This window comes from Mus musculus, chromosome X (genome assembly GCF_000001635.26).
Source record: "Mus musculus strain C57BL/6J chromosome X, GRCm38.p6 C57BL/6J".
Taxonomy (NCBI): Eukaryota; Metazoa; Chordata; class Mammalia; order Rodentia; family Muridae; genus Mus; species Mus musculus.
The window spans coordinates 158,307,841-158,335,674 of NC_000086.7; positions in this window are offsets into that span (position 1 = coordinate 158,307,841).

Consider the following 27,834-nt stretch of genomic DNA (forward strand, 5'->3'; position numbering starts at 1 on the left):
CCAGATGTGCTCTTCGTGAAGACGAGAGGAGAGGAACACGGTTGTTTTGCTGTGGTTTATATACACCCTAAGAATTGCTTCCCATTGCTGAGGCTTTCCTCAGGTGTTACCTTGTTTGTCCCAGAGGCTTCCAGAAGCAGCTTTGGAATGAGCAGTGTCTGTGAAGAGGCCACACTGAAAAAGTGCTTTTGGCTAGTAAAAATAAATAAATGGAGGCAGGTGGGGATGGAAAGAAGGATTCACCTTTCACCTTTTACCCTTGGCTATACTTAGCCTCCTCTTCCCCCCAGAAGCATTTTTTTCTGAGCATCTCTGTTTCATGTTGATTAGATAGAAGTCACTGAATGTTAATAGAAGCCCCTTCCTCTGGGATGGGGGATTGGAATTGATTTTTTTTGTCATTCTCTTAAAGCAGCTTTGCAAGGAGACTTGAAACTAAAACAAGAACCCTGAGGTTTATTCATGCATCACTCTTTTAGAGACCACCTTATTGAGGAGAGCAGTTCCCTGATTCCTTATTGCGCAACTCCTCCAGGAAACTATGGATTTGTACTGTTCACCTTTTCTTGCCCACCTGAATATAAATTACCCCAGGGCAAGGATTTCTATGCTTTGCTCACAGCTGTATTCTCAGGGTTGGCACAGAGAAAACATCCAGCCAATATGTATTTCTTGCATTTGGTCTGATTGTTCAGGTAGGGCTACAGGCTCCATTCCCACATCCTCCCTCTCAGTCCCAACCCTTGAGCGCACACCAGCTTACCCTTCATCTGCCAGCGATTGAATTTCTCCAGGGAAGGTTCTTCTTTGAATATGACTTCAGCCTATTTTGGTCTGTACCACGTGACAGGCTAAAGAATTAGCACTCTCTTGGAGGAACCCTCAACTCATGGCAGACTGACAGGAGGAGTTGCTGGTTACAGCTTCTACTTTCCCTTCTCATTTTGGTTTAACTCTGAGGTGAACATTCTACACTAACTTCCTCTGTAAAATTAAGCAACAGGGGCCCAAAGCGCCACTTTCTTGAAACACATATCTTGTATTAGCTGATTTCTTTTCCCTGGTGCATTTCCTCCCTTTCCTGGCATCGTCTCCCAAACAAACCATTTGCATGTAAATTCTTGTCTCAAGGACTATTCACAGCGAACCCAAATTAAGATAGGAAGTGTTCAAAAATGTTTAAACTAATTAATGATTATAGTCTCTTACTGCCTTTTATGCCTATTAAAGTAAGCAGCAAATAGGCAATCTGTGGTTAGGTTTTGCCTGAAAATGTGTGTGTGTGTGTTGGGGGGGGGGTGGGGGGGGTTGTGAAGGATGACAGCAACATCTGAATATATACATATATGTAGCATATACTCGACATTCACATATTTTCCTGTAACTAATCTCCTAACTACTGTATTATCTTCACTGATTAAAAGGGCTTTATTTCCTAGTTGGGTCCTATAAACTAGGATACTTTTTTTTTTTCAATAATGTATCAGATAGAAAATATTTTAGGTGTTACACATCCTGTACTGTCACTTCTACTCAATTCTGCCCTGTGCTGTGAAAGCCTTGGTAGGCATGCAAATAGGCAACCAGGTCCATAGGCCAATAAAATTTCGTTCATGGATACTACAATTTAAATATCATATATAAAGCCCCACTTTATAAAATATCATTTTTATCATTTTCCACTATTTAAAAAGGAAACAATTATTCTTAGCTCTTGGGCTGTACAAAAGTAGGCACTAGGCAGATATGGGCCATTCATTGTTCTGCATAGTTTGCCTATACCTTCTATAGGTGTTTAAATTGAAATTATGGCTTTGGAGAAAGTGTTCTTTATTTTTTTTCCAACCTCAGCAAGCATCTCAGCAAGCCTTACTTCTTTACTTGGAGGGATTACCTATACCTTTATTCCTGAAGAGTCTGGCCCATTTATTCCGGAAGAATCTGGGAGATGGATATATCATGCTGCTTGAATTGAATTTTTGTAGCTTTCCAATGAACTTAATCACAAGATGTGGTAACTTAGAGGTGGCACTTCAGACAGATTTCTCATTACTGCATGGTGGAATAGTAGTACAATTTCCCTGTGATAGTCTAGACCAATGATCCCTGATAACACTGCAACGTTTGTTCTACAGCTGGATCAAGGGTACCAGGTCAGCTTTAGTAAAAAGAAGCACATGCTAACCTACATTCTTGTCAGGCTTGCCCTTTGCTCATCAGCTCACTGGGTGATAACAAGAATGGACATGGAAAGAAGTTGGCTGGTATTCACAGAATAGATTAGCTTGTCTGCTTGATTACTTAAGACCTCCTCTGCTAAGGTAACTTTTTGGTCAGTATTTGCATGGAATATATTCTTTGTTATTTTGAAAAATCTTGACTACATATTCCTTCTACAAATTTCTTTCCAACCAATTTCCAATCATATTTCTTCCATTTCTGTAATCGTCAAGCCGAAACATTGGCTACAGCCTGTGAGTCAGTATGTAATCACACATCTGGTCATTTTTCCTTCCAAGCAAAATGTATGATCATGAGCTCTGTTTGAAATTATGCCCACTGCAAAGATTTACTTTCACCATTGTCCTTCAGGGTAGTCCCAGAAAGGAATTGTAATACTGAAGCTATCCACTCTGTCTGTGCATGAATAAAACGCGAAACCAGCTGCTGCAAACCAAGCCCCAGTGTTCTATTTCTTAGCAAACCATCATAATCCATAACCCCATGGCTTATACTTGGGGAAAGAAGGTATTGCAACAGTAGTATGGAACCATAGGCACTTAGGCTATTATTCATTACTTATTTGTGCATTCAGAACATTTTTTGGACCTTATGTATATACAATTTCTGCATAGCTGGTGTGAGAATCTAATTTATTCCATAATGGGTCAAATAACATCATGAACAGCTCAGATTACATGGTAACTTTGTTATCCATTGTCAATTGTTCAGTTTCTGCTAAGGGTCTATAGCAGGCCAAGAGCTGTATTACAAAGAGAAAATATATTTGTAGAGTTATTTGTAGATGGTAGCTCCAAAATACTAAGGGCTACTGCTACAATTCACCTAAGGGCCTTACCAGATGCTACAGACAAGTCCCCTATCTGCCACTGATATTTAAGTACTCTTGGGTTTGCTAGATGGTATGTCCCAAGAGGCACAGCAGCTTCAGCTTGTTACAGGACCTTCTCTTCTTCTGGTGCCTACTCAAATCAAATGGCTTTTCAAGTCACTTTGTATTCAATTCATGTTGGAAGGTCAAAGACACAGGAGTTTGGTGTCAGCAGAGGACAGCAGCAACAGGGATACACTCTCTCAGTAAGAAGCAAAGGCAATCAGGCAGACAAGCAATGCTGTTTTATCCTCACATGACTTTACACTCTGTCCACCTGCTGGTTGAGAGTTACTATCCATTCTGAGGGAGAACTGCCCCTTCATATGATCTTTATAAAGACATACCTAGAGGAGTGTTTCCTAACTGATACTAGATTCTTCCAAGTTGACAAACAAGATTAATCATCACTAGACTTCAAACCATGCATACACTGGTAAAAGCCTCTTCAATAAATGGTATAGGGAAAACTGGATATCCACATACAGAAGAATAAAATTAGGTCCATCCCTCTTACCACACCAAAATATATACAAAATCACGGTTTTGCATCAGAGATGAAAGATAAGGAGGAAGACACTCCACACGTGTGATTACAGTGGGATGGTCTACTGAGCAGTGGCAGTCCATAAAGAAAGTGGGAGGAGATACAGTGGATGGAGGCTAATGACGAAAGCAAGGATGATGCAGGGCTATGGCCCTTGCTCAAAGAAACAGGCATTTCCACTTCTGCTAAAGAAAGCCACTGAAGGATGCAAAGCATAAGAATAAAGTCGCCAGTTCTGCATTTTCGAAAAGCAACTGATGTGAATAGCATCAGCAGGAGATGCAAGCTCAATGTTTTCATCTGAAACGTCCCTGTAAGCTGCACCAAGTCACAGAACAACTGTGATAACACCCAGGTGAAGCACAGCGACCTCAGAAAAGGACCTAAACTTCTTTGTCATTAAAATTTTATCACCCCTCCAACCTCATGTTCTATTTTCTGTTCCATCTCATCCTTGGGAAATTTCTACACTGGGGGAGGGTGTAAGAAGTCTAAGCATGTAATTTTGATGGGGGAAGATGGGTCCTTATTTAAATCTAATTAGAGCCATTGTGAATGAAAACAGTAAGAATATACCGAGTAATTAGCTTCTCTAAATAATTCAAAGGGAAGGAAATTGGTCCTGGCAGGGAGAGTTCTCAGCTTGGTCACTGGTCATTGTGGAACTGGGCAAGTTCCTCAGCTTTCTGAGCTTTCCTTTTCTTGGTGGGAAGAACTCAAAGCTTTTAACTCTACTCCTCCCAGTTTCTCCCCTCTGGATCCACTCCCTTTCTGTCTCTTATTAGAAAAGTACAGGCTTCTAAGAGATAGCAACCAAATTTAACAAAATGAAATAAAATAAGATAAAAACAAACCCCATCACATTGAAGTTGGACAAGACAATCCAGCAGAAGGAAGAGAGCCTGCAAGAGAAGGCACAAGAATCAGAGACCCATTTGCTCACACACTCAAGAGTTCCATAAAAATAGCAAACTGAAAGCTATATATATATATATAGCTCTACTCCTCCCAGTTTGCATATATATATATATATATATATATATATATATATATATATATATACACACATATATATGTGTGTGTGTGTGTGTGTGTGTGTGTGTGTGCGCGCGCGCGCGTGTGCGCGCGCAAAGGGCCTGCTGTAGAACCTGGTCTCTTCCTTGACTTATATTTACATAAGCTTTCCATTGTTGTTTAGGCCTAGGAAATCCCTCTGCCTTTTTCCTTTCACATGCATCACAATTAGCTGCATGCAAGGTTTGTCTTGAGGTTACCACTTCCTTTATTCAGTTCAGCATCAGGCCTTTCTTTAAACTTTTTATGTACTCAAGTAAAGGACTTGACTCCAACATGACTCCAACATTACACTTCTTGGTTCTCATTTCTTCCTAAATTGTACATTTTGTATTTCTTTTGTTCTTTTTTTCTCCTTTTTATTGTAGATTCACCTAAGAGTGATCACTAACTCTGAAACCCCTTGAGCTGGGCACCCACAGTTCAAAATGACCTTAGCACCATATTCAGTCTTTCTCTCTCTCTCTCTCTCTCTCTCTCTCTCTCTCTCTCTCTCTCTCTCTCCCTCCCTCCCTCCTTATCTCCTGAGGATCAGCTTGTAAAGATTTCAGCTACTACTAAAGTGTCATGCCTGTCTGCTTCCTGCCACAATGATTTGGTGCTAACCCTCTAGAGTGGTAAGCCCCAGTTAAATGCTTTATAAGAGTTCATTTTGGACATAGGAATCACAGATGACAGAGAACATGAAGTGTTTGTCTTTCTGGGTTTAAGATTCCTCACTGAACATAATATTTTCTAAATTAGCAAATTATGGTAACTGACATATCTTTATAACTCTGTTTTTAAATACTGCTCTATTGAATATACTTTGAATGTGTGAATTAAACAGGTAAATACAGGTAAATGTTAGGGTGTAAGGGAAGACAAATTTGTTGTATCTTGGTTCTCAGGAAAAGTAAATATTTAGGGTTCAAATGAGGACAAACTGATGAGAGTGATAGATATTTCTTCAGTCTACAAAGCAGAGAGAGAATGTGTAGCAATGAATAATAATACTAAAAATTTATGGAGTATTTGCTATGCACCAAGTCTGGTGCATATTATACAGGCTGCTTTCATTTTGTTATTTTTGGTGTTCTAATTCTTCAAGGTAGTTGTTAGTACCTCTGTCTTGTGAAAGAAGAAAATGTAGTTCAGGATGATTTAGTGATTTATCCTGTACTACCAAACAGTTATTCCAGGCATAGAATCCAAATCTATGTCTGTCTTCATCCAAAGACTGCACACTTTCTATTATTTATCATGTAGTAATCATTGTAAACATTTGAATAAGGATTCTGTGTGCCATAATTCTAAGCGTTATGAACTTGGGTCCCTCCTATCACAGATTTCATTAACATCAATCAAGGCCCAAAATTATCAACTGAAAGACTCTAGAAATAAACAATTTGAATGTTTTTATTTATACTACCAGAAGCATAATGAGATAGTAAGTCATCCTACTGGACCTAGCTCAGAACATCAATACTTTCTTGTCTAGAATATTCATATTGTATATAGTACCTTATTGTAAGTGACCATGTAATCACTTACAATAGACTTATTAACTATCTTGGTTCTTAGATTGACTGTCATGGTACTATGGGGCTTCTCTTAGAGTAAGTTTCAAACAGAAGAGTAGTGATTTGGAAAAAAATAACAAGTGAATTTTAACCCAGAATTTTAGAATATCCAAGATACAATTTGCAAAACATATGAAACTCAAGAATAATGAAGACCAAAGTGTGGACACTTTGCCCCTTCTTAGAATTGGGAATATCCATGGAAGGAGTTACAGAAACAAAGTTCGGAGCTGAGACAAAAGGATGGACTATCCAGAAACTACTCCACCCGGGGATCCATCCCACAATCAGCCACCAAACCTAGACACTATTGCACATGCCAGCAAGATTTTGCTGACAGGACCCCAATATAGCTGTCTCGTGTGAGGCTATGCCAGTGCATGGCAAATGCAGAAGTGGATGCTCACAGTCAACTATTGATGGAACACAGGGCCCCCAATGGAGGAGCTAGAGAAAGTACCCAAGAAGCTGAAGGGGTCTGCAACCCCATAGGTGGAACAACAATATGAACTAACCAGTACCCCCAGAGCTCATGTCTCTAGCTACATATGTAGCAGAAGATGGAGCCCCTTGGTCTTGCAAACTTTATATGCCCCAGTACAAGGGAATGCCAGGACCAAGAAGTGGGAGTGGGTGGATAGGGGAGCAGGGTGGGGGGAGGGTATAGGGGACTTTTGTGATAGCATTTGAAATGTAAATGAAGAAAATATCTAATAAAAATGGAAAAAATAACAACAGCAAGGCATAAAATATGGAATGGTGAATTAATTCTGGTACTATGTAGCAAACAACACTGCTTGGGATATAGTAAGAAACAGTATCTGTGTGGTGGGGTCCAGTCAGCTGTTTTAGGCATCTGCTGAGTATCTTGGACAATATCACTTGTGGGTAAGGGGCAAAGCACAGTATTAGTTCATTTAAATTAAACCTTGGAAATTCATACGAAAACAACTGAAATATGTCACAGGCAGACTAATAAAGGATTTGAAAAATATTTTAGCTTAAGCTTAAGTTCATTAAGCTTCTAAAACCTGGAAAATCAGATAATGTCATTGTGTGTGAAATTGGAAGTTTCTTTGCCAGAATATTATTAGAATTATTTTCCTTATGAAAGATAGCTGGCATGGCTTGGGGGTGCTGAAATGTTGACTGCCTATAAATTACTCAAGTTAGCCAAGAAGCTATTTTTGCAATGTTTTGAACTTTATTTTATATCCAAAAGGCAATCATTGGGGTTTTATGAATATGGGACTGCAGTGACGAATCCTAGAAATATGACTCTATGTGAGCAATTAATCATAAGGTATCCTAGAGAATACCTATAGATATAGCACTTACATATTAGAACACTATTCCTAGTATGCTGCCGAACCAGGCTGCTAGCTATGACTCTGGAAAAAAAAGGCAAGACATATAAAATAATATGAATGAATAGGTAGTAAAAAGATGTTTGCGAGGAACTGCTGTGAGAGGTACCATGGATGATTTTGAAGTTTAGATCCTGGGAAACTATTCTGCAATTTTCTACTCTACAATAACACAAGGGAGTAAAATGGTAATTGGAGTGAGAGAAATCAACAATTACCTTAATATGAAATTCTAACATTATGTAAGCAAATTTGGTAAGGATGTGTATTGTCTTGGTTTGCAATCACAAGAGACCTATGCTGTAGTTCTATTCAGGATATATTTACAAAATTATTTGAGTGGTTAAAAAAAATCAGAGAAAGATAGACCTTTACAGTAGCTAAGGTCTTTGATGTCAAAATTACACCACCCCCCAAATGCTCATTGTGAGATTTCTAGAAACACACTGCTTCTCACCCAAGGCAGAGTTAGTTTTGTTAGTCTTCTAACAAAGGAGACATGGGAGAGAGGAGAAAAGCAGCAGAGATTTCTATTTGTTTCTGCACAAATTAGATAAGTTTGAGTTTCTTTCAGTACATTTTGCTGCTCATGCTAGCCAAAATTGTTTGGACAAGTGATACACTATTTATATGCTTCTTCTCTAGGACTTACAGAGCCTCTAAGCCTTATTACTTATTCATTTCCTTCTAAAAATTATTTTGTTAGATATAAGATAATAGATTATTCATTTAAACATAATTTGTCTGAATACTTATTTGTTCATTAGTTTTTAAAAGGCATTTTTAGAATTGATACCCCAGAAATATACATATAGAGATGTGATCACATATGTTTTTTTGGCATCATTAAAAAACAGCAGCCTATTCAACAAATGATGTTATCTAATCAATATATTTTTCTCACCCAGAGCTGAATTCAATTCAAAATGGAGCAAAGCAGTTAATTTACTAAATGAGCTGTTGAAACTAGAAGAGACAAAAACATAAGGAAAATCCTTCAAAATAAAGGCTTTCATAAGAATTTTCTGAATAGGACTTCACTATCACATGAAACCACCCCCAAAATTTACAAATATGTGTTTGTACAACAAAGGAAGCATAGGGAAAGAACAGCCTAGACAATGGGGAATAACATTTGCCCACTAAGACAGGTAAATACCAAGAATACATAACAAACTTCAAAACCTAAACAGTAATCACTAAATGGGCCAATTATTAAATGGACCAATGGCTAATGATTCTCATCAAAAGAAGAAATACAAATAGATATGATTTTTAAAAAATTAATGTATGAGTACACTGTAGCTGTCTTCAGTTACACGAGAGGAGGGCATCAGATCCCATTATAGATGGTTTCGAGCCACCATGTGGTTACTGGGAATTGAACTCATGACCTCTGGAATAGCAGTCAGTGCTCTTAACCTCTGATCCATCTCTCCAGCCCTAGATATGAAATTTTTAAAAGTTAAATATCCCCACGGAGCTGAAGGTATTTGCAGCCCCCTAGGAGGAATAACAATATGAACTAGCCAGTAACCCCAGAGCTCCCTGGGACTAAAGTACCAATCAAAGAAAACACACAGAGGGATGCATAGCTCTTGCTGCATATGTAGCAGAGGATGGCCTAGTCAGTCATCAATGGGAGGAAAGGCCCTAGGTCCTGTGAAGGTTCTATGCCCCAGTATAAAGGAATGCCTGGGCTAGGAAGCAGGAGTGGGTGGGTTGGGGAGCAGGGGGAGAGGGGAGAGGATAGGGGATTTTCGAAAGGGAAATGTAAATAAAGAAAATATCTAATTAAAAAAAGTTCAATATCTTTAGTCATTAAAGAAATGAAAACTAAACCTCCACTTATGATTCCATTTTCTTCCAGTCAAAATGACACTAATGAAAAAAACAATGGCAAGTAATGTTGCAGAGGGTGTAGAAAAAGAGAATATCTTACTTTCTGCAGGAGTGACAGCAGTATAAACAGGTACAGCTACTATAGAAATAATATGGAGGTTTATTTAAAACCTGAAAGTAGAACTACTGCATGATCCATATTTATAGCATTATTCATAATAGCAAAGAAATAAAATAAGCCTAGATGTTCATCAACAGATCAATGTGTACAAAATAATTTTATCCATCTATAAAAAAAACAACCAGATAAAATAAAATTTGGGCTTCTAGTCTCCATCTGTGCTTCGGAGCTAAGGCTGCCCCACAGCCCTCCAAACCCAAATCCTGCCCAGAGAATGATGGTCTCACCAGGAGTGCTGACACATTTAAAATCACAGGCTCACAGGCCCACAGGAGGGACAAGTTCCAATCATAGACAGCAAGACCAATTAGCAACAGAGATAAACAGATGGCAAGAGGTAAGCCCAAGAACCTAAGCAACAGAAACCAAGGCTACTTGGCATCATCAGAACATAGTTCTACCACCACAGCAAGTCCTGGTTACCACAACAAACTGGAAAAGCAAGACTCTAATTTAAAATCACATCTCATGATGATAGAGGACTTTAAGAAGGACATAAATAACTCCCTTAAAAAATACAGGAGAATACAGCTAAACAGGAAGGAGCCCTGAAAGACAAAACACAAAAATCCCTTGAATTACAGGAAAACACAATCAAACAGGTGAAGGAGTTGAACAAAACCATCCAGGATGTAAAAATGGAAACAGAAACAATAAAAAAAATCACAAAGGGAGACAACCCTGAAAGTAGTAAACCTAGGAAAGAGATCAGGAGTTATAGATACAAGCATCACCAACAGAATACAAATGATAGAAGAGAGACTAGCAGGTGCAGAAGATACCATAGAAAACATTGACACAACAGTCAAAGAAAATGTAAGATGCAAAAAGCTCCTAAGCCAAAACAGCCAGGAAATCCAGGACACAATGAGAAGACCAAACCTAAAGATAATAGGTATAGAAGAGAGTGAAGATCCCCAACTTAAAGGGCCAGTAAATATCTTCAAAAAAAGTATAGAAGAAAACTTCCCTAACCTAAAGAAAGAGATTCCTATGAGAATACAAGAAGCCTATTGAATTCCAAATAGACTGGACTAGAAAAGAAATTCCTCCTGTCATATAATATTCAAAAAAACAAATGCACAAAACAAAGAAAGAATATTAAAAGCAGTAAAGGAAAAGGGTCAAGTAACATATAAAGGCAGATCTATCAGATTTACATCAGACTTCTCACCAGAGACTATGAAAGCTAGAAGACCCTGGGCAGATGTCATACAGACCCTTGTCATACAGACCCCCAGGAGAACACAAATGCCAGCCCAGGCTACTATATGCAGCAAAATTTTCAATTACCATAGATGGAGAAACCAAGATATTCTATGAAAAAAAAAAAAAAACAACAACAAATTAACACAATACCTTTCCAAAATCCAGCCCTACAAAGGATAATAGTTGGAAAAAGCCAACACAATGAGGGAAACTACACCATAGAAAAAGAAAGAAAGTAATCTTTAAACAAACACAAAAGACAGTAGCCACACAAACATAAAAATGTCATCAAAAATAACAGGAAGCCACAATCACTATTCCTTAATATCTCTTAACATAAATGGATTCAATTCCCCAATAAAAATACATAGACTAACAGACTGGATACGTAAACAGGACCCAGCATTGTGCTGCATACAGTAAATGCACCTCAGTGTCAAAGACAAACACTACCTCAGGATAAATGGCTGAAGAAATGGTCCCAAGAAACAAGCTGGAGTAGCCATTCCAATATCAGAGATAATCAACTTTCAAACAAAGGTCATCAAAAAAGATGAGGAACGACATCATACACATCAAAGAAAAAAATCTGCCAAGAAGAACTTTCAATTCTGAACATCTATGCTTCAAGTGCAAGGGCACCCACATTCATAAAAGACACTTTACTAAAGATTAATGCACATATTGCATCTCACACAATAATTATGGGAGGCTTCAACACCCCACTCTCATCAATGGACAGATCAGAGAAACACAAACTAAACAGAAACACAGTGAAACTAGCAGAAGTTATGGACCAAATGGATTTAACAGATATCTGTAGAACATGTCATTCTAAATCAAAAGAATATACCTTCTCACCACCTCATGGTGCCTTCTCCAAAATTGACCATATAATCAGCCACAAAACAGACCTCAACAAATATAAGAAGATTGAAATAATCCCATGCCGCCTATCAGATCACTAAACATTAAGGGTGGTCTTCAAAAGCAAGAAAAACAACAGAAAGTCCACATACACATGAAAGATGAACAACAATCTACTCAATGATAACTTGATCAAGGAAGAATTAGAGACAGAAATCAAAGACTTTTTAGAATTTAATGAAAATGAAGGTGCAACATACCCAAACTTGTGGGACATGATAAAAGCAGTGCTAAGAGAAAAACTCATAGCTATGAGTGCCTACAAAAAGAAACTGGAGAGAATATACACTAGCAGTTTAACAGCACACCTGAGTGCTCTAGATCAAAAAGAAGCAAATACATCCAAAAGGAGTAGATGGCAGGAAATAGTCAAACTCAAGGCTGAAATAAACCAAGTAGAAACAAAAAGAACAAACCAGGAGAAAATCAACAAGATAGATAAACCCTTAGCCAGTCTAACCAAAGGGCATATAGACAGTATCTAAATTAACAAAATCAGTAATGAAAGGGGAGATATAATATTAGAAACTGAGGAAATTCAAAAAATCATAAGATCCTACTACAAAAGCCTATATACTCAACACAACTGGAAAATCTGGATGACATGGAAAATTTTCTAGACAGATACAAAATACCAAACTTAAATCAGGATCAGATAAACCATCTAAACAGTCCCATAACCCCTAAAGAAATAGAAGCAGTCATTAAAAGTTTCCCAACCAAAAAAGCCCAGTACTAGATGATTTTAATGTACAATTGTATCAGACCTTCAAAGAAAACCTAATACCAATACTCTTCAAACTATTCCACAAAATAGAAACAGAAGGAACACTACCCAATTAGTCCTATGAAGCCACAATTATGCTTATACTTAAACCACACAGACACCCAACAAAGAAAGACAACTTTAGAACAATTTCCCTTATGAATATCGATGCAAAAATAATAAAACTCTCTAAACCAAATCCAAGAATACGTCAAAGTGATCATTCACCATGATCAAGTAGGCTTCAACCCATCAATGCAGGAATGGCTCAATATACATAAATCCATCAATGTTATCCACTATATAAACAAACTCAAAGAAAAAAAGACCACATGATCATCTCATAAGATGCTGACAAAATTCAACACCCCTTCATGATAAAAGTATTGGAAAGATCAGCAATTCAAGGCCCATACCTAAATATAGTACAAGGAATATACAGCAAACCAGCAGCCAAAATCAAACTAAATGGAGAGAAACTTGAAGCAATCCCACTAAAATCAGGCACTAGACAAGGATGCCCACTTTCTCCCTACCTATTCAATATATTACAGGAAGTTCTAGCCAGAGCAATTAGACAAAGGAGTTCAAAGGAATGCAAATTGGAAAGGAAGAAGTAAAAAATATACTATTTGCAGATGACAGTATAGTACACTTGTGTGACCCCAAAAATTCCATCAGAGAACTTCTAAACCTTAAAAACAACTTAGCAAAGTGGCTGGATATAAAATTAACTCAAAAAAATCGGTAGCTTTTCTCTACTCAAAGGATGAACAGGCTGAGAAAGAAATTCGGGAAATGACATCCTTTTCAATAGTCACAAATAATATAAAATACCTTGGTCTGACTCTAGCCAAGCAAGTGAATGATGTGTATGATAAGAACTTCAAGTCTCTGAAGAAAAAAAAATCAAAGATTTCAGAAAATGGAAAGACCTCCCATGCTCATGAATTTGTAGGAATAGTAAAGATGTCCATGTAGCCAAAAGCAATCGACAGATTCAGTGCAATCCCTATAAAAATTCCAACTCAGTTCTTCATAGAGTTAGAAAGAGCAATTTACAAATAAATTTGGAATAATCCAAAACCCAGGATATTTAAAACTATTCTCAACAATAAAAGAACTTTTAGGGGAAATGACCTCATGGTGTACTACAGAGCAATTGTGAAAAACTGTATGGTACTTGCACAGAGACAAGCAGGTAGATCAATGGAATAGAATTGAAGACCCAGAAATGAACCCACACACCTATGGTCACTTGATCTTTGACAAAGGAGCTAAAACCATCCAGTGGAAAAAAGACAGCATTTTCAACAAATGGTGCTGGCTCAACTGGTGGTTAGCATGTAGAAGAATGCGAACTGATCCATTCTAATCTCCTTGTACAAATCTCAAGTCTAAGTGAATTAAGGACCTCCACATAAAACCAGACACACTGACACTAATAGAGGAGAAAGTGGGGAAAAGCTTCGAAGATATGGGCACAGGGGAAAAATTCCTGAACAGAACACCAATGGCTTGTGCTGTAAGATTGAGAATTGAAAAACAGGACCTCATATAATTGCAAAGCTTATTCAGGGCAAAGGGAAGGGAGTTAAGAGGGTAGTAGAGGCAGAGAAAGGCAGAGAGAGGGAGAAAGTAGAAAAGTAGAGCCTGGCCATGACCACATGGAGGTGGGATGGGGGGAGGGAAGAGGGAAGGGAAGAGCACAAGAGGGCAAGAGAGAAGCAAACAGGAAGGAAGAGGAAGATAACAAAGAATTTTCAACTGAGGAATATTGATTGACTGAGAAGCATCTAAGGAAATGTTCAATATCCTTTGTCATCAGGGAAATGCAAATCAAAACAACCCTGAGATTCCCCTTCACACCAGTCAGAATGTCTAAGATCAAAAACTCAGGTGATAGAAGATGCTGGCAAGGATGTTGAGAAATAGGAACACTCCTCCATTGCTGGTGGGATTGTAAGCTGATATAACCACTCTGGAAATCAATCTAGCAGTTCCTCAAAATATTGGACATAGTGCTACCTGAGGCCCCACTTGTCCTACTCCTGGGCATATACCCAGAAGATGTTCCAACTTGTAATAACGACACATGCTCCACTGTGTTCATAGCAGCCTTATTTTTTAAACAATTTTTTATTATATATTTTCTTCATTTACATTTCAAATGCTATCCTGAAAGTCCCCTATACCCTCCCCCATGCCCTGCTGCCCAACCCACCCACTCCCACTTCTGGGACCTGGCACTTCCCTGTAATGGGGCATATAATCTTTGCAAGACCAAGGACCTCTCCTCCCATTGATGGCCAACTAGGCCATCCTCTGCTACATATGCTGTTAGAGACATAGTTCTGAGGTACTGGTTAGTTCATATTGTTGCTCCTCCTATATGGATGCAAACCCCTTCAGCTCCTTGGGTACCTTCTCTAGGTCCTTCTTCAGGGTCCCTGTGTTCCATCCAATAGATATGACTGTGAGCATCCACTTCTGTATTTGCCAGTCACTGGCATAGCCTCACTTGAGACAGCTATATTAGGGTCCTTTCAGCAAACTCTTGCTGGTATATGCAATAGTGTCTGTGTTTGGTGGCTGTTTATGGTATGGATCCCCAGGTGGGGCAGTCTCTGCATGGTCCTTCCTTCTGTCTCAGCTCCAAACTTTGTCCCTGTAACTCCTTCTATCCGTATTTTGTTCCCCATTCTAAGGAGAAACGAAGTACCCACACTTGGGTCTTCCTTCTTCTTGAGTTTCATGTGTTTTGCAAATTGTATCTTGGTTATTCTAAGTTTCTGGGCTAATATCCACTTATCAGTTAGTGCATATCATGTGAGTTCTTTTGTGATTGGGTTACCTCACTCAGGATGATATCCTCCAGATCCATCCATTTGCCTACACATTTCCTAAATTCATTGTTTTTGATAGCTGAGTAGTACTCCATTGTGTAAATGTACCACATTTTCTGTATCCATTCCTCTATTGAGGGACATCTGGGTTCTTTCCAGCTTCTGGCTATTATAAATAAGGCTGCTATGAACATAGTGGAGCATGTGTCCTTCTTACAGGCTGGAACATCTTCTGGGTATATGCCCAGGAGAGGTATTGCTGGATCTTCCAGTAGTACTATGTCTAATTTTCTGAGGAACCGCCAGACTGATTTCCAGAGTGGTTGTACAAGCTTGCAATTGCACCAACAATGGAGGAGTGTTCCTCTTCCTCCACATCCTTGCCAGCATCTGCTGTCACATGAATTTTTGACCTTAGCCATTCTGACTGGTGTGAGGTGGAATCTCAGGATTGTTTTAATTTACATTTCCCTGATGATTAAGAATGTCGAACATTTTTTCAAGTACTTCTCAGCCATTTGGTATTCCTCAGGTGAGAATTATTTGTTTAGCTCTGTACCCCATTTTTTCATGGGGTTGTTTGATTTTTCTGGAGTCCACCTTCTTAGTTCTTTGTATATATTGGATATTACTCCCCTATGGGATTTAGGATTGGTAAAAATCCTTTCCCAATCTGTTGGTGGCCATTTCATCTTATTGACAGTGTCTTTTGCCAGAAGCTGGAAACAACCCAGATGTCCCTCAGCAGAGGAATGGATACAGAAAATGTGGTACATTTACACAATGGAGTCAGAAATTAGCTCAGAAACTTAGAATACTCAGCTATTAAAAAACAATGAATTTATGAAGTTCTTAGGCAAATGGATGGAGCTAGAAAATATAATACTGAGTGAGGTAACCTAATTGTAATAGAACACACATGATATGCACTCACTGATAAGTGGATATTAGCTCAAAAGCTCAGAATACCCAAGAAACAATTCACAGATCATATAAAGCTAAAGAAGAAGGAAAACCAAAATGTGGATGGTTCAGTCCTACTTAGAAGGGGGAACAAAATACTCACAGGAGGTAAAGGGTGGGTGTTGCGCGCGCTCAACTGGCCAGGAAGAACGACGCTGCTACAGGATCTTTCTGCACACGTTTATTCAGTCCTGTTTCTTCTTTCTCCATATATCTCCCTTGTTTATATCTCCCTTGTTTTTATATCTCCCCTGTTTATATCTCCCCTGTTTTTATATCTCCCTTGTTTTTATATCTCCCCCTAACCCTGGGCCTCTCACTCCTTTTATACTCTCTCTCATCCACGCACCGCAGGCCACGCCCCCTCGCCAGTCGTGAGGCTTCAGCTAATCAGGGCAGCAGGGGCAAATCTCCACCAAATTGGATTCACCTGTATCCTGGTACACCTGCGCAGCACTCAAGATGTTTGTGTCTTATATGAGGAAGTCAGGTGCAAGTCATATGACTTAGCTGCAGTCCCTGGCGCCTTTGGGACTGCCGCCACACCCGCTCCCCACAATTCCCCCTTTTTTCTTTTTTGGCAGAGAGAATGTCTGTAGATAGCCCCCCGCAGCCATGCCCCTTACCCGTCCTTGGGTGACAAACAGCATTGGTTTGATCCCTGTCTTAGGTTGGTGACATGCCCAGGGAGTCTTATCACTGACTACCTCTCAATCATGCCAAGCCACTCCTGGGGAGATTGTGTTTTGCTTGCGGCAGGTGCATCAAAAGGCCAGGATGTTGATTAATCTATGGCCAAATCTTAATTACTGCAAGCAAGCCTCATGGGTGAAGGTAGAGGTCTGATCCCCAGTGTGCAAGCATAGGGGCCCTACACAAAACCATCTCTTAGGCTCATCACCCAGAGAGGTCTTGGCCAGCTCCCGTGTCGTTTTTCCTGAGGGAAGGGAACTAGGACACTGAACCTTCATGCAATCAGACATGCCTTCCACAGGATGCCAACAGCAGCTATCCTCTGTGCAGTGCTTAGCCTCGCACCCCACGGCATAACGCAGCATAATTTCTTTTAGAGCGGCAAACCGAATCTGAGGAGATTGTCCCGCCTCCACTGCAGCAAAAGCCTACGCTACCATGGCGAAAGTGCGGGCCGCACACTCTGCACCTAACACATGTGCCAAACACAAAAAACACACACACTATAACAAGCATACATCCCAGGGCTCTCATCCCCGCTCATCTTCCCTGAAGCAAGGGATAGATAGCCAGCGGGGCTATCTCTTTAAGGGGAATTTAGGGATCAAAAAGCGTGGAAAAATTTGAATGTCATGTCGAGCTGGTATCGGCTTCTGGAATACCGAAAGGATCTCTCATCTCGGCTCCATCGTTTGTGCTTGTGGGAATATCCACCACATCCACAGGGGCAACTGGATCAGGAGCCTCATTCTTGCAGCGTCTCACCAATCTCTCCAGCACCCAAAGAGGTTCCGTCTGGTCCTGTGGAAACACACAAACAGACCCTCTCGCCCACGTCAACACCTGATCTACTCGATCCCCAGGGGAGATGGACACAATACCTCGTGGTGATGAGACCATAACCTCAATCACCTGTGTGTCCATCTGGGGAGTCAATATGAGAGTCAAGTTTTCACTAGCTTCCCCTCTGTTGGGCAATAATTTCCGTGCCCTTATGGCAATCTGATTCACCTGCTTAAACACCTGCACTGGATATCCTGTCTGTTGTTGTGCAAATCGACCTTGACCAAGCAGCATATCTCTATCCCATGCAAATTCAGCTTGATCAGTGAAAATAGGACATCCCAGCAAGGAGAATCTATCCTCTTTCCAGACCTCCGGACAGAAGGTCTGCCCATAGATGGCTGACGAGGAGGCATAGGGAGGGGGAGCAGAAGCTAATTCGCCTTCCTCCTCCGCCTCAGCTCTTTTATTTTGTCCTTTCTGTCCACCTGATAACACTGTGTCTCCTTTCTTTTTCCTTTTTCTTTTTAAGCCCTTCTCCTCTTCCGACATACTTTCTTGTTGCTCTATAAGGATTTTCTGACCTGTCTTGACTGCCTCTTGATTCAAACAGTAACAGAGTCCATATATCAGAACAAGCAAGACCAAAACTATCAGACCTACCCACAAAGGGTCAATGGGAGAAAAAAGCATAACTACACAGCGAGGATCTATTGATCACTACACTGAGGTTATCATAGTTCCTTAACTTGTCCCCAAACCGGGAACCTTAACTTGTCCCAAAGCCGGGAACCTTTCGTTACCTTGTGCCTGCTTCCTGGCAACTTTATGCTTGCCTCTATTTTATCCGAGGTCCTTCCCAAACTCCTGGGTTACTTTGTGCCTACTTCCTGGCAACTTTATGCTCACCTCTATTTTATCCGAGGTCCTTCCTAAACTCCTGGGGTCCCAAGTTTCACTCACCATGAACTTACCCTGCCAGCAACCACTGACTGCTGAAAGTTCTGAACTTGGTGGGGGAGTCGGTTCCCTGTACGGGCCACCAATTGTCGCGCCCGCTCTCGACCAGCAAGAACGACGCAACCACCAGTCCTTCTAACAGCAGTTTATTCAGTCCTCATCTTTCTTCTTTCTCTTCATCAGTACCGTTCCCCAGCTGAAGAGTTCTGAATCCACGCCAGATCCTTCTCAACAGTCTGTTTTACGGGAACACTTTATTAACCCCTTCTTCCCCGTTATGCAGTTCTGAATCCTCCCTGTAGCAGGGGGTCTTCACTCGTGCCTGAAGATGTTTCTTTTCCCGGGTTTTCTCGTCCCAGGTCTTCTCGTCCCAGGTCTTCTCGTCCCGTCCCGAGTTTTTCTTCCCGGGTTTCCGGCACCAACTGTTACGCGCGCTCAACTGGCCAGGAAGAACGACGCTGCTACAGGATCTTTCTGCACACGTTTATTCAGTCCTGTTTCTTCTTTCTCCATATATCTCCCTTGTTTATATCTCCCTTGTTTTTATATCTCCCCTGTTTATATCTCCCCTGTTTTTATATCTCCCTTGTTTTTATATCTCCCCCTAACCCTGGGCCTCTCACTCCTTTTATACTCTCTCTCATCCACGCACCGCAGGCCACGCCCCCTCGCCAGTCGTGAGGCTTCAGCTAATCAGGGCAGCAGGGGCAAATCTCCACCAAATTGGATTCACCTGTATCCTGGTACACCTGCGCAGCACTCAAGATGTTTGTGTCTTATATGAGGAAGTCAGGTGCAAGTCATATGACTTAGCTGCAGTCCCTGGCGCCTTTGGGACTGCCGCCACACCCGCTCCCCACAGGTGGGAGTGACTTGGGAGGAAAAAAGGAGAGATGAGGGTAAAAGGGGAGCAGGATCAGGTATGAGAGGAAAAGGGGATGATATACAGAGGGTCAGGAATTTAAACTGAGGTGTATAGCAATGGGGGATGGGGAACTGTGGATAGCCACCAGCAAATCCCAGATGCCAGGAAAGAAAGAGGCTCCCAGGACCCAACTGAAATGAGAGTAGCTGAAATGTCCAACAAAGTGGAGGGAGAACCTGTAGAGAATATAGCCAGAGGCTAAGCAAGGCCCCCACCTGGGGGACTGGGCCACCCACTCATCTCCAAATTTTTAACCCAGAAGGGTTCCTGTATAAATGAAATATGGGGACAAAGTGTGGAGCAGAGTCTGAAGGAAAGGCCATCCAGAGACTGACCCACCTGGGAATCCATCCCATATACAGACACCAAGTCTAGATACTATCATGGATGCCAAGAAGTGCTTGCTGACAGAAGCCTGTTATAGATGTCTCATTAGAGGCTCTACCTGAACCTGACAAATACAGAGGCAGATGCTCACATCCAGCCATTGGACTGAGTATAAGGTCCCCAATGGAGGAGTTGAGAAAGGACTAATGGAGCGGCAGGTATTTGTAGCCCCAACAGGAGGAACAACAATATTAACCAACCAGAACCCCCAGAGCTCTCAGATACTAAATCACCAAACAAAGAGTAGACATGAAGGGACCCATGACTCAAGCCCCATAGGTAGCAGAGGATAGCATTGTCAGGCATCAATGAGAGGATAGGCCCTTGGTCCTGTGAATGCTTGATTCCCCAGTGTAGGGGAATTCCAGGGTGGTGAGGTGAGAGGGGGATCATCCTCATAGAAGCAGGAGTCAGGTGATGGGAGAGGGGGTTATGAAGGGGAACTGGGAAAGGGGATAACATTTGAAATGTAAATACATAATATATCCAATAAAAATAAAATAAAATTTGGAATGAGATTCATTGATCTGCATATTCTTTATTTTTATTTCTTAAAGATTTATTTATTTTATGTTAATGAGTACAATTATAGCTGTCTCAGACACACCAGAAGAGGGTGTCAGATCTCGTTACAGATGGTTGTGAGCCACGATGACATTGCTGGGAACTGAATTCAGGACCTCTGGAAGAGCAGTCAGTGCTCTTAACTGCTGAGCCATCTCTCCAGCCCTGATCTGAATATACTTATAGCTCTCTCTCCTATACAGATGCTAGCTCTTAATTTTTATATTGTCTTTCTATGTGAGTATGTATAGTCATGAACCTAGAAAGGTGACAATGAGAAAGTAACAAGATGGCATAAGGATGATGGAGAGAGGGCAATAGACTGCATGTGACATGAAGGTAGAATGGGGACGTCTTGGCAGGTTACACATGGGATAGACAAGAGAATGGGGAAAGCAGATGAAGAGGATGGAGAAAACCATGTGTGTGAAAATGCCATAATGAAATCTACTTCTTTGAATGCTAATTAAAAGCCAAATGGTATAAAAAGGGAATAGGTAATAATGAAACAAATAAAAATAAAGCCAAGCACTATTGAACAACATTAGGAATAAAATCTTAGACAATAGCAAAGATGAAATAAGTCAGAAACGTTAAAAACAATAGATTTCACAATTGGCCTTAGAGTGCAGATAGCTGAAAATGTAAACAGAATATTCCTAGGAAATATAACTTATTAAAACTGAAACTGGAGTAAAACAAACTTTGAAGAATCCAAGTCAATAGCTGAAAATTCCCTCCTCCGCAAGCCAGCAAAGGTAGGCCTCAATGATCTTATGAGTGAATTCTACAAAATATTAAAACAACATTGAACTCCAACATTCCATAGACTCTGTAGATAATACAAAATAAATAACCATTCCATTTTATTCGGTCTTCTGTTAGCTTGAGGCCAAAATCATGCAGGGACATTTTAAGGGAGGAAAATTGCTAATTACTATTTAATATAAATGTAAACATTTCAATCTTTAATAAGATTTTAATAATGTAATAGCTATAAAAATATTTTCAATAAAATTTTACTTGGACGATATGCATTTTTAACATTTTAAAATACGTAAAATAGCCAGACTTATAGTGCCAGGAAAGCATTTTCTTCTGTAGCCAAATAAAAAAGCAATCAGTTATCCCATACTTGTCATAACTATAGTTCAAAAGGTACATAGCTGAATAAGAGTAATAACTCCCCCTCCTCCAGTATCCTACACATCACACTCTAGAACTATGAAAACTAACCAGCAGTGAGGAAGTTTCCTGGCCAGTCCCAACATGATTTGTCCATATTCTGTGAGCAAAATGTGTGGGCCCTTCAGCAATAGAGCCTTGTCATCAAGTTATGGTGGACAACCAAAATCAATGGCAATGGTTTGTGTTCTGTGGGGCTCAAGAACACCACTGATCAACAATTGAAGGCAAGGGGCTTCACACTCAGCATTGGGCTTCTTATTTGGCAATCTGTGACATCTGGGAGATATATTATCCTCTGCACATAACTTCAACTCTTTTTACATGCATATATATATGTATGTAAAATATATAATAAAATGGTAGTTTTCAATTTGGACTTTTCTCTCACCCTGCAGGGTTCATGGATCACATCAGCATGGGAGATAGAGGGATTGTAAGAGCCTGAGGTCAGAAAAGAACAGAGCAAAACAGTACCTTCTGGACAAGACAGAGATGCTTCACTAATAATGATACAGCAGTTGTGGTTGCCTGACCTTCACAAGATCAAGCCAGTCAATATCTTAGCATAACGTTATTTCATTGCTACTTCATAACTGTAATTTGTTACTCATGAATTGTAGTGTAAATACCTGTCATGCAGAATATCTGATACGTGACCCCCAAAGGAGTTGAGATCCTCAAGTTGAGGACAGCTGTTGTAAGGGTTTCTGAATTGAAAAAAAAAAAAAAAGGATAGGTGAGAGAAAGAAAGGTACATTTTTCATACTACTGCTCTCATCCAGTATCAACATTGTACGGGCCTTGCATATGTCTTAAAATCAGTTTTTTTTTTTATGGGATATCTTTGTAGGCAAAAAGGGACCGTTATGTCCTTCATCCCAAGAAGGATGGCAAACCAGTATATTGTGTCTCATGAGTTGTAGGTTACAGGTTATTTGCATTTAAGTGGTTCCTGTGAAATTCACTTTTCTAGAATTAAGGTCAACTAAGAAGGTGTCAAACTAACAAATATCCTTCTAACACTTTAGGTAAATTTTGAACCTTTTCTTACTCTCTACCTGTTTTTAGAAGTAGTGTTTACTAGACAGTCAACAATTACAAAAATCAGTTTGTAATATGTCTTTTAGAAGACCATTATTGTGATCTCACACCTTCCACTGTTTTGTAGTCTTTGTAACCTTGGAGTCTAACCCAAAATGAAAACAGAAGTCCATTTTTTTCCATTTTTTATTAGGTATTTAGCTCATTTACATTTCCAATGCTATACCAAAAGTCCCCCATACCCACCCACCCCCATTCCCCTAACCACCCACTCCCCCTTTTTGGCCCTGGCGTTCCCCTGTACTGGGGCATATAAAGTTTGCGTGTCCAATGGGCCTCTCTTTCCAGTGATGGCCGATTAGGCCATCTTTTGATACATCTGCAGCTAGAGTCAAAAGCTCCGGGGTACTGGTTAGTTCATAATGTTGTTCCACCTATAGGGTTGCAGATCCCTTTAGCTTCTTGGGTACTTTCTCTAGCTCCTCCATTGGGAGCCCTGTGATCCATCCATTAGCTGACTGTGAGCATCCACTTCTGTGTTTGCTAGGCCCCGGCATAGTCTCACAAGAGAGAGCTATAACTGGGTCCTTTCAGCGAAATCTTGCTAGTGTATGCAATGGTGTCAGCGTTTGGATGCTGATTATGGGGTGGATTCCTGGATATGGCAGTCTCTACATGGTCCATCCTTTCATCTCAGCTCCAAACTTTGTCTCTGTAACTCCTTCCATGGGTGTTTTGTTCCCACTTCTAAGGAGGGGCATAGTGTCCACACTTCAGTCTTCATTTTTCTTGAGTTTCATGTGTTTAGGAAATTGTATCTTATATCTTGGGTATCCTAGGTTTTGGGCTAATATCCACTTATCAGTGAGTACATATTGTGTGAGTTCCTTTGTGAATGTGTTACCTCACTCAGGATGATGCCCTCCAGGTCCATCCATTTGGCTAGGAATTTCATAAATTCATTCTTTTTAATAGCTGAGTAGTACTCCATTGTGTAGATGTACCACATTTTTTTTATCCATTCCTCTGTTGAGGGGCATCTGGGTTCTTTCCAGCTTCTGGCTATTATAAATAGGAGTTTAGGAGTTCTCTGGTGGAATTTTTAGGGTCACTTATATATATTATCATATCATCTGCAAAAAGTGATATTTTGACTTCCTCTTTTCCAATTTGTATTCCCTTGATCTCCTTTTGTTGTCGAATTGCTCTGGCTAATACTTCAAGTACTATGTTGAAAAGGTAGGGAGAAAGTGGGCAACCTTGTCTAGTCCCTGATTTTAGTGAGATTGCTTCCAGCTTCTCTCCATTTACTTTGATGTTGGCTACTGGTTTGCTGTAGATTGCTTTTATCATGTTTAGGTATGGGCCTTGAATTCCTCACCTTTCCAAAACTTTTATCATGAATGGGTGTTGGATCTTGTCAAATGCTTTTTCTGCATCTAACGAGATGATCATGTGGTTTTTGTCTTTGAGTTTGTTTATATAATGGATTACATTGATGGATTTTTGTATATTAAACCATCCCTGCATCCCTGGAATAAAACCTACTTGGTCAGGATGGATGATTGCTTTAATGTGTTCTTGGATTCGGTTAGCGAGAATTTTATTGAGGATTTTTGCATCGATATTCATGAGAGAAATTGGTCTGAAGTTCTCTATCTTTGTTGGATCTTTCTGTGGTTTAGGTATCAGAGTAATAGCGGCTTCATAAAATGAGTTGGGTAGAGTACCTTCTACTTTTATTTTGTGAAATAGTTTGTGCAGAACTGGAATTAGATCTTCTTTGAAGGTCTGATAGAACTCTGCACTAAACCTGTCTGGTCCTCGGCTTTTTTTGCCTGGGAGACTATTAATAACTGCTTCTATTTCTTTATGGGATATGGGACTGTTTAGATGGTCAACTTGATACTGATTCAACTTTGGTACCTGGTATCTCTCCAGAAATTTGTCCATTTCGTCCAGGTTTTCCAGTTTTGTTGAGTATAGCCTTTTGTAGAAGGATCTGATGGTGTTTTGGATTTCTTCAGGATCTGTTGTTATGTCTCCCTTTTCATTTCTGATTTTGTTAATTAGGATTTTGTCCCTGTGCCCTTTAGTGAGTCTAGCTAAGGGTTTATCTATCTTGTTGATTTTCTCAAAGAACCAACTCCTCGTTTGGTTAATTCTTTGAATAGTTCTTCTTGTTTCCACTTGGTTAATTTCACCCCTGAGTTTGATTATTTCCTGCTTGTCTATTCCTCTTGGGTGAATTTGCTTCCTTTTTTTTCTAGAGCTTTTAGATGTGTTGTCAAGCTGCTAGTATGTGCTCTCTCCCGTTTTTTCTTGGAGGCACTCAGAGCTATGAGTTTCCCTCTTAGAAATGCTTTCATTGTGTCCCATAGGTTTGGGTACGTTGTGGCTTCATTTTCATTAAACTCTAAAAAGTCTTTAATTTCTTTCTTTATTCCTTCCTTGACCAAGGTATCATTGAGAAGAGTGTTGTTCAGTTTCCACGTGAATGTTGGCTTTCCATTATTTATGTTGTTATTGAAGACCAGTCTTAGGCCATGGTGGTCTGATAGGATACAAGGGACAATTTCAATATTTTTTGTATCTGTTGAGGCCTGTTTTGTGACCAATTATATGGTCAATTTTGGAGAAGGTACCATGAGGTGCTGAGAAGAAGGTATATCCTTTTGTTTTAGGATAAAATGTTCTGTAGATATCTGTTAGGTCCATTTGTTTCATAACTTCTGTTAGTTTCACTGTGTCCCTGTTTAGATTCTGTTTCTACGATCTGTCCATTGATGAAAGTGGTGTGTTGAAGTCTCCCACTATTATTGTGTGAGGTGCAATGTGTGCTTTGAGCTTTACTAAAGTGTCTTTAATGAATGTGGCTGCCCTTGCATTTGGAGCGTAGATATTCAGAATTGAGAGTTCCTCTTGGAGGATTTTACCTTTGATGAGTATGAAGTGCCCCTCCTTGTCTTTTTTGATAACTTTGGGTTGGGAGTCGATTTTATCCGATATTAGAATGGCTACTCTAGCTTGTTTCTTCAGACCATTTGCTTGGAAAATTGTTTTCCAGCCTTTCACTCTGAGGTAGTGTCTGTCTTTTTCCCTGAGATAGGTTTCCTGTAAGCAGCAGAATGTTGGGTCCTGTTTGTGTAGCCAGTCTGTTAGTCTATGTCTTTTTATTGGGGAATTGAGTCCATTGATATTAAGAGATATTAAGGAAAAGTAATTGTTGCTTCCTTTTATTTTTGTTGTTAGAGTTGGCATTCTGTTCTTGTGGCTGTCTTCTTTTTGGTTTGTTGAATGATTACTTTCTTAGTTGTTCTAGGGCGTGATTTCCGTCCTTGTATTGCTTCTTTTCTGTTATTATCCTTTGAAGGGCTGGATTCGTGGAAAGATATTTTGTGAATTTGGTTTTGTCGTGGAATACTTTGGTTTCTCCATCTATGGTAATTGAGAGTTTGGCCAGGTATAGTAGCCTGGGCTGGCATTTGTGTTCTCTTAGTGTCTGTATAACATCTGTCCAGGCTCTTCTGGCTTTCATAGTCTCTGGTGAAAAGTCTGGTATAATTCTGATAGGCCTTCCTTTATATGTTACTTGACCTTTCTCCCTTACTGCTTTTAATATTCTATCTTTATTTAGTGCATTTGTTGTTCTGATTATTGTGTGTCGGGAGGAATTTCTTTTCTGGTCCAGTCTATTTGGAGTTCTGTAGGCTTCTTGTACGATCATGGGCATCTCTTTCTTTATGTTTGGGAAGTTTTCTTCTATTATTTTGTTGAAGATATTAGCTGGCCCTTTAAGTTGAAAATCTTCATTCTCATCAATTCCTATTATCCGTAGGTTTGGTCTTCTCATTGTGTCCTAGATTTCCTGGATGTTTTGAGTTAGGATTTTTTTGCATTTTGCATTTTTTTGATTGTTGTGTCGATGTTCTCTATGGAATCTTCTGCACCTGAGATTCTCTCTTCCATTTCTTGTATTCTGTTGCTGATGCTCGCATCTATGGTTCCAGATCTCTTTCCTAGGGTTTCTATCTCCAGCGTTGCCTTGCTTTGGGTTTTCTTTATTGTGTCTACTTCCCTTTTTAGTTCTAGTATGGTTTTGTTCATTTCCATTACCTGTTTGGATGTGTTTTCCTGTTTTTCTTTAAGGACTTCTACCTGTTTGGTTGTGTTTTCCTGCTTTTCTTTAAGGGCCTGTAACTCTTTAGCAGTGTTCTCCTGTAATTCTTTAAGTGACTTATGAAAGTCCTTCTTGATGTCCTCTATCATCCTCATGAGAAATGTTTTTAAATCTGGGTCTAGATTTTCGGTTGTGTTGGGGTGCCCAGGACTAGGTGGGGTGGGAGTGCTGCATTCTGATGATGGTGAGTGGTCTTGATTTCTGTTAGTAGGATTCTTACGTTTGCCTTTCGCCATCTGGTAATCTCTGAAGCTAGCTGTTATAGTTGTCACTGTTAAAAGCTTGTTCTTCAGGTGACTCTGTTAGCCTCTATAAGCAGACCTGGGATGGGTAGCACTCTCCTTAGTTTCAGTGGGCAGAGTATTCTCTGCAGGCAAGCTCTCTTCTTGCAGGGAACGTACCCAGATATCTGGTGTTCGAACCGGACTCCTGGCAGAAGTTGTGTTCCACTCACTAGAGGTCTTAGGATCCCGTGGGGAATCCTGTGTGGGCCCTTGCGGGTGTCGGGCGACTCCACTGGCAAGGTACCCTGGGGCTCGAGTGGCTCAGACGGGACTTGTGCCCCAGGTCAGGACGGGGTAGTCTGCTTCCCTAATTACCGCAGTCTCAGGTTCCGTGAGATTGGATTGGGGCAGACACTGTGTTCCACTCACCAGAGGTCTTAGGATCCCAGGGGGAATCCTGTGTGGGCCCTTGCAGGTGTTGGGCGACTCCGCT